Source organism: Hippopotamus amphibius, chromosome 12 (genome assembly GCF_030028045.1).
Source record: "Hippopotamus amphibius kiboko isolate mHipAmp2 chromosome 12, mHipAmp2.hap2, whole genome shotgun sequence".
NCBI lineage: Eukaryota > Metazoa > Chordata > Mammalia > Artiodactyla > Hippopotamidae > Hippopotamus > Hippopotamus amphibius.
In genome coordinates, this window is record NC_080197.1 from 21,953,520 (window position 1) to 21,964,261 (window position 10,742).

A 10,742-nucleotide genomic window follows, 5' to 3' on the forward strand; every position below is an offset into this window, starting at 1 on the left:
TTGTCCTCCATAGCATTTCTTACAGTTTTTAATGATTTCTTCATTTGTGGGTTACTTGTTTATCGTGATGGGACTGTCAACTGTCTATGTTCGCTGGTGTGTGTTCCCAGTGCTTACTTTGCACCGAGGCTGGTACTTAGTAGGTGCTCAATTACCAAGTAGTAACTGACTGAATGAATGCACTCCCAGCACACTGAGGTTAACTCTAGGAGGCGGGGCTTATGCTGGGCGAGCACTAGGGAACTTGGCATCCAGCCTCCAGAAGACTCTGGAACACGATGCAGGGATTCCATCCGGCACACCTGATATATACCTGGCCCTGCTCTGCCAAGATGGGGAAGAGGGCTAGCAGGGGATGGGGAACCCAGGCTGCAGCAGCTTCTTTAAGCTGCTACAAGATGCAGCAGCCTTTCTGTAAAGGAGGCATCCTTGCAACACCCTTCTTTCACGGAATTAGCCTTGAACCCCTCATCATCTAGATCTGTGCTGTCCAGTAAAGTAGCCACCAGCCACACATGCTATAAGCATAACCAAGATGTGCTATAAGCATAAAATGTACACCAGATTTCAAAGATTTAGTTTGAGGGGAAAATATAAAACATCTCAATATTTTTATATTGATTATACATTGAAATGACAATATTTTTTGATGTAGTGGATTAAATAAAACATCACTAAAATGTATTTCATCTGCTTTTTATTTCTTTAACGCAGCTACTAGGAAGATTTAAAATTACACATGTGGGTTTCTAGTGGACAGTGCTGTTCTAGACTGTACATCCCATGAGGCCCCTCCTCAGCTTTGCTCAGGGTTGTGTGTGCAGCTTAGAGCAAGGCCCACACACAGTGACTGTTCCCTAAATACCTGCAAATAGAACTTATTATCTATATACCTGTATGTGATCCCCATGAGGGCAGATCCTGATTCTCAGTGCAGTGCTGAACCAATCTTTTTTGCATGGACAAATAAACGATTCTCCCAGCTTTCCGTTCTCCTGGCTTGATTCTACTATATATACTCTCACCAGCTGCTTCACTAGGGCCTCTGGTACCAGGCACCAAATCGCTGATAGGATCATGGCTCTTCTTGACTCTAATCCTGTATCTTTTTTTTTTTTTAATATTTTATTTATTTATTTGGTTGTGTGGGTCTTAGTTGCAGCAGACAGGATCCTTAGTTGCGGTTTGCGGGCTACTTAGCTATGGCATATGAACTTCTGGTTGGGGCTCGCATGTGGGATCCAGTTCCTTGACGAGGGATCAAATCTGGGCCCCCTGCATTGGGAGCACAGAGGCTTAACCACTGCACCACCAGGGAAGTCCCCAAATCCTGGTTCTTGGGCCACCTTGGTCATACCCTGCAAAGGTTTCCTCAAACTTAGAAGGCCTAGGATGACGCTTGCCTCAGACACAACCATAATGAGATGCACACTTGGTATTTTAGCACTGGCTGAAACATGCCTGTCACCTCCGTACATGTCAGGTTCACAAGTTCAGTCCTCAAGACTGGTGATTGAGATGGGGACTATTTTAGGAAGGCTGGATAATAGGCAATAATTTGAAACAGATGGAGGAAATAGTAAAATATCCTAATTTCCAGTTTTCCAGTACAAACAAGCATCTGACAGCCTCGTATGCTTGTGCTATTTATGAAATCAGCCTGCAACATTTTTCATTACTTGATACACCAGGAAATGGAAAACCAGCTGAACCACTCATTGGGAGACAGGTCTCTTCATTTCTCTGGGTTTTGATTTCCTCATTTATAAAATGGAGGATAATTAAGTCTACTTCACTGGGTTGTTGTGAAGATTAAGTGAAGTATTGATATATACAGGCTCACTTGGTACAGCACATGGAATTTAATAAAAGTTCAATCAATGGTAGGGATGATTAACACCGGCTCCACGGGAACGTCTGCAGATTTGCAAAGAAGTAAGTATTCATGGTGTCACCTTAACAGATGAGTCTGTCATAATGACATTTTATATTTGTTCGTTTTAACTATCAACAAGCTAGACATGCTCATCAAGCAAAAATAGCCGATGTGTACAGAGCACTCACTATGAGGCAGGTACTATGTTACACATTTAACAAGCATCATCTTATTTCATCATTACTATTTGTGGTTGGTCCTACTCTGATGGTCAAACTACAGAGCCAGAAACTGAGGCTCAAGGAGGCAAAAGAATGTGCTCCAGGCCCCACAGCAATTGAGGGACATCAGAATTCAACGGGCTCTTAATAATTTCTCTAGGTTGCTTCCTAATGCAGGAGGAGTTAGGTATCCTGGTGACATGGCAGTTGTAGTCACGGGGGGCAGAGGGGTCTCAGTGAACTATTCCTGGTACCCATGGTCAAGGCCAACACGGGCTTCAACCCTCGTCCTTAATGCAGATTGAGCTCTGCGTCCATGTCAGCCGCTACACTGATTAAGTAATACCCTGTAGGCTGTTACGAGAGAGACTCACTTAGCTCCCCCTAGTAACGGTACAGTGATGGTGAATGTAACATCTCTTAGAAAGAAAAGGAAGATGGGAATTTTGGTTACTTGGCCACACCTTATAAAAATTCAGGGAAAACTGAACCCCAGGCCTTGCAGCAAGTGCTGCTTAGACTCCACAGCCAGGCCTTGTGGAGCACAAACATGGTTTGGAAATTGGAATCTCATCCTCTCCCTGTAAGAATTCTAGAAATGGTTCTCTTGCCTACAACAGGAGCTCCATACTCTGCGCCTCTGGACTCTGCTGTTAAAGAGACTTAATTCTTCCATTTGTTCCTGTTTTTGTTTCTGCAACCAATTACTCAGGCTCTTGACACACTAAGAACTCCCCAAGAGGAAAACGTACCTGGCTTGGTTAGCACTGTTCTTGGTCCTAGACCAAGGTCATGGGTTAGGCTTGCCCTTGGGTGATGGCACTGAGTCTGCCGAGCTGTGGTTGGGGCGGTGGGGCGAGGGGGCTGCAGAGCTCACAGTGTAGAGCCTGCCCTCAAGACACACACAGCCTGGTCTGACCAGCTAATCCCAACTTGACCTGGCTGCCGCCCTCACCATGTGGCAGCCGTTGCTAATCAGCCGCAGCCCTGCCGAGGCCTCAGACACCTCTCGTTCCCCCAGTTCCCTGGGCCTGGTATCCCAGAGGAAAGGTTCCTCCCATCCCTGGTCCGTGCTGTAATGGAGGCCACACAGGCTGCCACGAACGCCCAGAGGTGAGCGCCCCTCACGCTACTCAAATCACAGCTCCTCGCAGAGGCCTTCTCCACCTACAGATTCAAAAGGTCATGACCCGCCCCGCCCTGCCACCGCCTTCCTGTCCTGTTTCTCTGCTTGATTATTTTTTCTCTTAGTCCTTCTCTAGACATTTCAATACTTTATGGTAGGTCTCTGTCCTCTAACATGGAAGCACCATAAAGGCAGGGGTTTTTGCTCTCTTGCCTTCTTTTATTTACCATTTCCTAGAACTATGCCTACCCAAAATTGACACTTGATATGAATGAAAGGAAGTGCAGGGAATCCAGTCTGGGTGGAGGTTTAGCCAGTGAAGGCTTCCTGCAGGAAGTGACACAAGCTGAGTCAGGAGAGCTCCGAAATGGAAGGCACGCAGGGCAGGAAAAGGGCAGTGTGGTCAGGAAACTTACACGGTAGCGTGGCTGTCCTACGGTGCTCCCCAGTCAAGGTGATTCAATGTCACTGGAAAGAATGGACAGCAAACTCCTCCCTTCCCACCACAGCCTTTGGGAGAGTTCCCTTGCAGAGTACCACATACCCACAGGGTGGTGAAGCACACCACTGCTGTTATTGTTACTGTAACAGTAACCCCAACACCTGGCCTTTGCCCACCACACCCCCAGAGTTCTCCCACCTCACTCCCACCCCAGCTCCAAACCATCTCCCTAAATGCACCCCGTGTACTTTCACCCCCAGAACCCAGGGCTCTTCTGCCCTCCTCAAGGACTTCAGCCCCACTCTGTCTCTACGACCACCGCACACTCATCCTCTCTTGCAATGCTAACAATTCCCTCCTCTCCTAAACCTGAGCCCCTAGAGGCACTTGGGGTTGCCCGACCCCATGGTAATCCTACATCCCATCCCCCATCCCTAGGTTAGGCCTCAGGAGTGTGCTAAGTGCAAAGTCTCAGTGAGTGAAAACTGGAAGACCTGCCCCTGTGACCCACTGTCTCTACAGCCAGCTGTGCACATGGAGGCAAGGATTAAAAAAAGAAAACAACAAAAAAAGTGGCAAGGCAGTTTTAAGATTTATTGAAGTGGGTGAGAGGACAAGATGCCCAGTACAGATGACTCCAACAGGAGCTCTTGTTTCTAAAAAGTTACACCAGAAGCAGACGGGGGACACAGAGGCCACTGGATGACCTGGTCCTGACGGAAGGGAAGCAGTCTTCTGGGTCCACGGTGCTCTGTGGCACCTGCTGGGGAGGGGCAGAGACAGCCGAAGGCCTCCAGTTCTGAATCCCAAGTCCCCAGAGTGCTAGGACTTTTCCTCTGCCCTGCTCACAAGGGCCAAGTCCTTCCATACTGTGCTGAGGTAACAGGAAAAGGTCGGTGACGTTCATGCAGCAACACCCCTCTTCCCTCTGCTACGCCAGCATCCGTGATCAGCCCCAAAACAACCTAAAGAAGGAAATCAGATGAGGCCAGCAGCTTGGAATTTCCATCTCAGAACCACAAGCCGACTTAGCCCTTCGGCAGTAACTCACTATGAGGAGGCCCCTCCAGGGGAGCTGGAACCCAGGTCACCATCCTGAGAGGCCAGAGCCTCCACCGCTTGAGGCTTCCTCCAAGGCAGCACCCCTAGAGAGATGAGGAGGCCACAAGGCAGGAGGTCAGGACCAGGACCAACGTTACCTCTTCTCCAAGCTGACATGCGTGAGAATGCCCCCAAGTAGTCAGGGATGAGCTGCAGCATTTTTTCACACCAAACTTGGCTCAAAAAGGAACCTCAAAGATCCCAGAGAAGAGTCAAGATGCATACTGTCTTTTAAAAATGGGCCTTCTCAGGGCAACAGAGCAAATGTAGTAATTAGCAGAGAGGTGGCTGGAGAGCCTGCTCTCAGGAGCTCCTCCCCATTGGCCCCACCACCCTGGGTCAGGAGTGGGGACAGCCACCCCAGCAGCTGTCCCCCCAGACTGTCATTACCTGCCCGCACACCTGACTCCCAGTGCTCACGCTCACCCCAGCCTCAGATCATCCTCGTGTGCCTCCCCTCCCCTCAAAGACCTTCCTGTGGCCTATCACACCCCATGCCTGCAAAGGCCTGCTCACGGCTACCGCCTCCAACAAGCTGCTTCCCTTTGAGAAGCTTACGGCAACCACTCTACACCACCCGACATCGTGCGTAACTCTTCCCGGCTCCTCACACCCCCTAAAGTATCTAAACCTGACACGGACACAGCTTGGCTCTGGTAACGGGAGGCCAATCTGAGACAGGCCAAGCTTGGAAGTCTCCTGTCACTGCTTGTCACACAGCAGCCCCCAGTCCCCGAGGGCGGAAAGCGCAGGCTGGAGAGAAGCAGGAGTGTGTGAAAGCGCCAGCATTTGAAAGGGACAGGTGTGGACCCTCCAAACACGGGAAATTGCTTTCCACAATTCCTCTCCCTGCATTATCAACGACCAGAGCACGGACAGCCCATGGTCACTTTTGAATGCAGGTGCGTACAAGGCAGAGAGAACTCTGGGAAGAGAAGCGCATGCCAGTGGCCTACAGGATAGACAGGGTCTGAGAAAACCACTCAGCCAAGCACGGAGTGGCCATTCTTTCCTGTGAAAGCCCAAAAGAATCTTGCTCCCAAGGGGAATCAAGGAGAAGTCACTTTGGGCAAAGACACTGGGAAAATAGTACAGCTGGAAATTACAGGAATCGTGGTCTTAAGAACGACCACAATGTCACCGCTAACATAGCTTCGATTTTTCAAACAAAAAACACAAGGTTATGAACAGGACACTAACTGAGATGGTGGCAGAAGGGGACTCAAGCCCAGAGGGGAGGAATCTCTGATGCCCAGGTCCACCCACTTTCCAACACAACATGCTTCTGCCCCCACTCCAGGGAAGGAGGGCAGACACTACAGAACCCTCATTGACTAGTGGGACTCGAGAGGCTCCACCCCAGCAGCAGCCGCTGAAGACAGTGAAGGGCCAGATGTGACCCAGGCTGCCCAGGGCTGGGGTGGTGAGCAGATGTGAGGCCTCGTGGATGCTTGCCTTCATCTCACCTCTCGGCTCCCCTACATCTTCACCCCATGCCCCTGGGCGCACACACATGACCACCGGATGTGAGGACCCAACAATCTAGAGAATGGACCGGAGACCTTACCTCAAGGACACTGGGGTCTAGAACGCTCCTCACGTGACCACTTCCATGACACCTCTGCACACAGTGGACTCATCTACAACAGACAAGAAGCGAAGGCTGAGCACCCAACTTGCCCCTGCTCACAGCAGGGCATGGCAGGCACCAGGTAAGGGCTGAGCTCAAGAGTTATCAGACAGTAAATGTTCCACACGTGTTGGCTGTTACTGTTTCCTGAACAGATATGCTATTTCCTCATACAAAAAACAGGAGTTAACTCTAAAGAGGGAGACCAGGATGGTCTACAGCAGGGTGGCCAATGCTGATTAATGTGTAACTGACTAATGACGGGCGGAAAAGGATGCCATTGCCAGGTTTACAGGAACGTACCATGGCCGACTGACAGTGACGGCATCAGAGGGAACTTAAGCCACACACAGAGCCTGGTTCCCAACAGCAGGGGCAGGAAGCAAACACCCCAACAGTGACACTAATGCACGCACAACAGTCCCCGAGGCCCTGGAGGCCCAAGCTGTGCGCAGGGGAGCAGCAGGAGTGTGGAAAGCTCCCAGCTGGATGCTGAGGATGTGGAGCCTCCAAATGCGGGACAACCCTATCACGTCCCCCCTGCCTGCACTACCAATGCGCAGGCCACAGGCAGCCCGTGACTGCTTCCAAGTGCAGGGGCAGGAAAGGACAGAGGGCCTGCTGAAAAAGGAGGCCAATGGCAGAGGCCCAGAGCAGTCAGCCCAATGGTGCAAAAGGACCCAGTATCTGCTTCTAATCCTGCAAAAAAGCCTTCCACATGGCCCAGAAGGGAGAGACAAAGGGAGGACACCTCTGAAAGAAAAGCGACGGAGCTCTTAGGTTGTAAAGGACACAGGGACTACATGATCCGAAGACAAATGGCCTCATTGTAGTCCTGCTTTCTGGAGGATGAAAACAGCCATATGAGAAAGTCCCAAAGTTAGGGGGAGGTAGATGTGCCAAAATCCTTTCCCCATTTCCATGCACACACTTTGCTGCCAACACAACAGTTTGAGGAAGGGCTCCCCAAGGGCCCTCAGAAGCAAGCATGTAAAGAAGAACCAGGTGTGTTCCCAAAGGCCCCAGAGAGGGTAAAGCTGAGGGCCAGGATGAAGCTGTCCTTGTCTCTTCTCTAGCTACTTCCCAGACTATATCACCCTGGGGTACCTGCGTGTACCTTACAAGAGGCAAAGCCCCAGATCTCCAGGGGACAGAGCTCACTTCAACATTGCCCAGTGCAGCCACTTCTTGACAGGATGCGGACACCTCTCAAGGGCCCCTCTGCACGTGCTGCCTCCTCTGCAACCACCGAGACGCCCTGGATGAGCAACTTGGTGACAGCATGTCCTGGGAAGCCCAGGCAGAGTGCCCAGAACAGCAGCGAGCTGTTTTGTAAAGGGGGGCTGTTGTTACCAACCCACGAGCCGTACCACCTTCTCATGAGCAGGACGGAAGTTCACTGCTCCATGTGCGACAACGGCTCATCTGCATCTGAGACAGGGAGGGCTGTTCACGTCACCTTTTGTGCAAACTCTGATGACATTGTACAGGTTCAGGAAGCTGGATCCTGAACAGGATAGAAAGTCCAGGATAGGTGTGGGAGCGTGCGGCACCTGACAGGCAGTGCCTGGCCTGGCGTTGACCCCAGGGGGTGGGGGAGGGGGCAGCGCGAGAGGTAAAGGCACCTCAGGCTGCCTTCGGAGGTGAGGTCTGGTGTCTGTTTAAGCCTTGTCCAACTGCATCACTGCTCTGGTTCCTGCCACCGTAACTGCAGGCCATGGGGAAAGTCTCCCTTGATGGAATGGGCTCTGTCTCATGCCAAGGGGCCCCCAATGCATAAATACTGGTCAACAGGAAGAACAACTCCAAGAAAAGGAACCACAAGAAGTGCCCCTGCCTCTCTCCTGGCTGGCTGGTTCACAAGCAGTCCTTCCCTGATTCTCCATGACATGATGGGCCATGCCACCTCACCGAGATGCTTTTCTTCTCTCCTACTGGGCACTTGTTCCACAGCTACTAAGCACCAGACGCCTGCCAGACACTAAGCCTACAGAAGCAAGACTCAGACACTGACCTTGAGATCAGAGCAGAGAGAGGCAAAAAGACAAGAAAACCAACAATTTCGAAAAAGTATGATTGGTGCCCTCTTCTCACATCAAGCCACTTCCCATACTACATCACACCAGGAAACATGCTGGACTCAGGACCTGGAAAGGGGAGAGGGCAGAGGCAGACCTGGCTTCCTGGAGGGAAGCCCTTGGTGAACATTACCCAAACAGTGGCTCTACAGCCAGCCCATAGCTCCTAGACACAGCCCATGCTTTATCTTCCTTTTTAAAAATCTTCTCAGCAACTAGCACTGAGCCTCGCATAGGGAGCACTCAATAAGCTGAACACCAGGTGCCAGGAGGTGGGAGGGAGGAGGTGTGTGACAGCTCTAGAGTTTGGAAGGGACAGGAGTGAACCCTCCAAACACGGGGAAACGCTTTCAGCAATTCTTTCCCTGCACCATCAATGACCAGGGCATGGGCAGCCCACCATCACTTTCCAATGCAGGGGCAAGAAAGGGTAGGAGGGGAGCCAGGCAGAGGAGCCCACGTTAGCAGTCGGCTCTCCGCCCAGGCAGGGGAAAGCTGCCCAGCCAAGCCCAGGACCCCAACCGCTATCCTCACTTCATGGAAAGCTTCCATCTCCCCTCATCAAGAGAGGCCACGGGAAGACCAACTTCTAGTACAAATGCCTCAATTATTCATCCACCCTGCAAATACCAACTAAGTACCTACTACGTGTCAGGCACTGTGGGGTCAAAAACACAGAAAAACACAGGCCAGGCCTCTGCCCTCCCAGAGCGTTTGCCTTGCCCCCTTGAAGGACAGGAAAGCTCAGGAGAAGGAAGTAACCCACCCAAGGCTCCACGGCTAACACAGGAGCTGAGTCAGGATCTCAACGCAGGCCTTTCTGGCCACCACACCCAGCCCCACCCTCCTGCACAAGGGCTTTGCAAGGCAGTTCCCGGAACCCCCCGGAGCCCCAGGACCACCCCTCTGCGGTGGCCCAGGAAGGCCACAGTCCCAGGTCAAGGCCCTCAGGAGCTGCGGCACTTACCCAGGGGACGGCTCCGACCCCGGACACAGTAAGGGCGCGGCAGGCAGCGGGTCGGGGTCCTGCCGGAGAGGAGGGGGCGCTGCCAGAGGCAGGGCCCGCAAAGCCGTCCGAGAGAGGGTCTTCATCGGCGCAGGGCCTGGCCAGGGAAAGCGCGCGGAAGGGCTTCAGTGCAAAGCGGGAGGAGAAGAGGCCAGACTCTGCCCCTCGGGGACCCTGGGGGCGTCCTCAGTCGAAAGCTGATCTATCCAAAAATGGAGGTTTTTTAACACCTTCCCTTCGAGGTTACGGAGGGGAAACCGGCTAACGGTCACGAGTGTATCTGGCCGGCAACCGACGAGCGGCTTTGGGGATGAAACGCTGGAGTCGGAGGGGATGGGCAGTGAACCAGGGGCCCTGGTGCCCCCTGGGGCCCGGTTCACACGGGCTCCGCACGACCCCCTGCGGGACCTCGGGCACCTGCGTCACCCGACCGGCCTCTCGCCATCGGCGGGCACACACCTCCCCACGGGGCGGGTGAGGCCGGGGACCCGACGCTCCGAGGCGGCACCCGCTCGTGGCGCGGTGACCCGAGACCCTTTTGTCGGGCTCAGAACCGGGAGTGGACCTGGGCTCGGAGCTGACCTGTGGCCGGCCCTCCCCGCTCCCTCGGGCCTCAGTTTCCCCTGCTGTCCGGGGCAAGAGGACGGAGCACCGGCCACCGGGGGCCTCTGGGCAGCGCTGCCCCGCAGTGACTCACCCGGGGCGCCGGAACTGCCGACTGCAGGTCAAAGGAGACGATGTGAGGTGGTGCTGCACAGTTCCCGGCGACTCGGATGCAGGATCCGCCCTCCATCCGGTACACGCCGCCGGAAATGCAGTTGAGGTGCGGCTGAGGGCTAGAGCGGCGGTTCCCCCCGGGCGGAACCCGCGCAAGCTGGCTCTTCGCGCCCCCTCGTGGACCGGAGCTGAAACTCGGGCCTGCCAAGTATCCAAGCATCCTTCCATCTTCCCAACCATCCGTCTGAATATTAAATGGCTGTAGTTTTGACGTGTCTACTCCTTCTCCCCGATTGTCTTGTAGCATTCACTTTTCCTATTGAATTCCGTCGTGTTGTAAATGTCAATTATGGTGTCCTGCCCTCTTCTGACAAAGGCTTGGGCATGGGACCCACGCTGGAAAAGTATACTTTCTTCCTTAATTTTCTATCTCCAGTGTGAGAGCATGGATCCTAAAGGACCTGGGAGGCTAGTTATGGAATTATGAGTGGAGTCATACTTCAATCCATTTCCAAATTAAGGTGGCTCTTGGATGTGGTGTGCCT

General features: G+C 52.9%; 1 long non-coding RNA gene and 2 other non-coding genes across 5 annotated transcripts; all 3 read right to left on the minus strand.

Moving 5' to 3' along the window:
• Positions 1-4,244: 4,244 nt before the first annotated feature.
• Positions 4,245-10,742, minus strand: LOC130832450 (uncharacterized). Of its 3 annotated transcripts, XR_009048286.1 has the most exons (6): positions 10,178-10,742; positions 9,442-9,577; positions 7,770-7,903; positions 6,334-6,406; positions 4,717-4,810; positions 4,245-4,630 (listed from the first exon to the last, which is right to left on the minus strand). It is a non-coding gene; the product is annotated as an uncharacterized LOC130832450 (long non-coding RNA). The 3 variants fall into 3 exon arrangements; XR_009048284.1 differs by lacking the exon at positions 7,770-7,903 and having other exon boundaries at positions 10,178-10,696; XR_009048285.1 differs by lacking the exon at positions 7,770-7,903 and having other exon boundaries at positions 10,063-10,187.
• Positions 5,537-5,670, minus strand: LOC130834195 (small nucleolar RNA SNORA71). The gene has a single exon (XR_009048588.1). It is a non-coding gene; the product is annotated as a small nucleolar RNA SNORA71 (small nucleolar RNA).
• On the minus strand, positions 8,762-8,894 carry LOC130834197 (small nucleolar RNA SNORA71). The gene has a single exon (XR_009048590.1). It is a non-coding gene; the product is annotated as a small nucleolar RNA SNORA71 (small nucleolar RNA).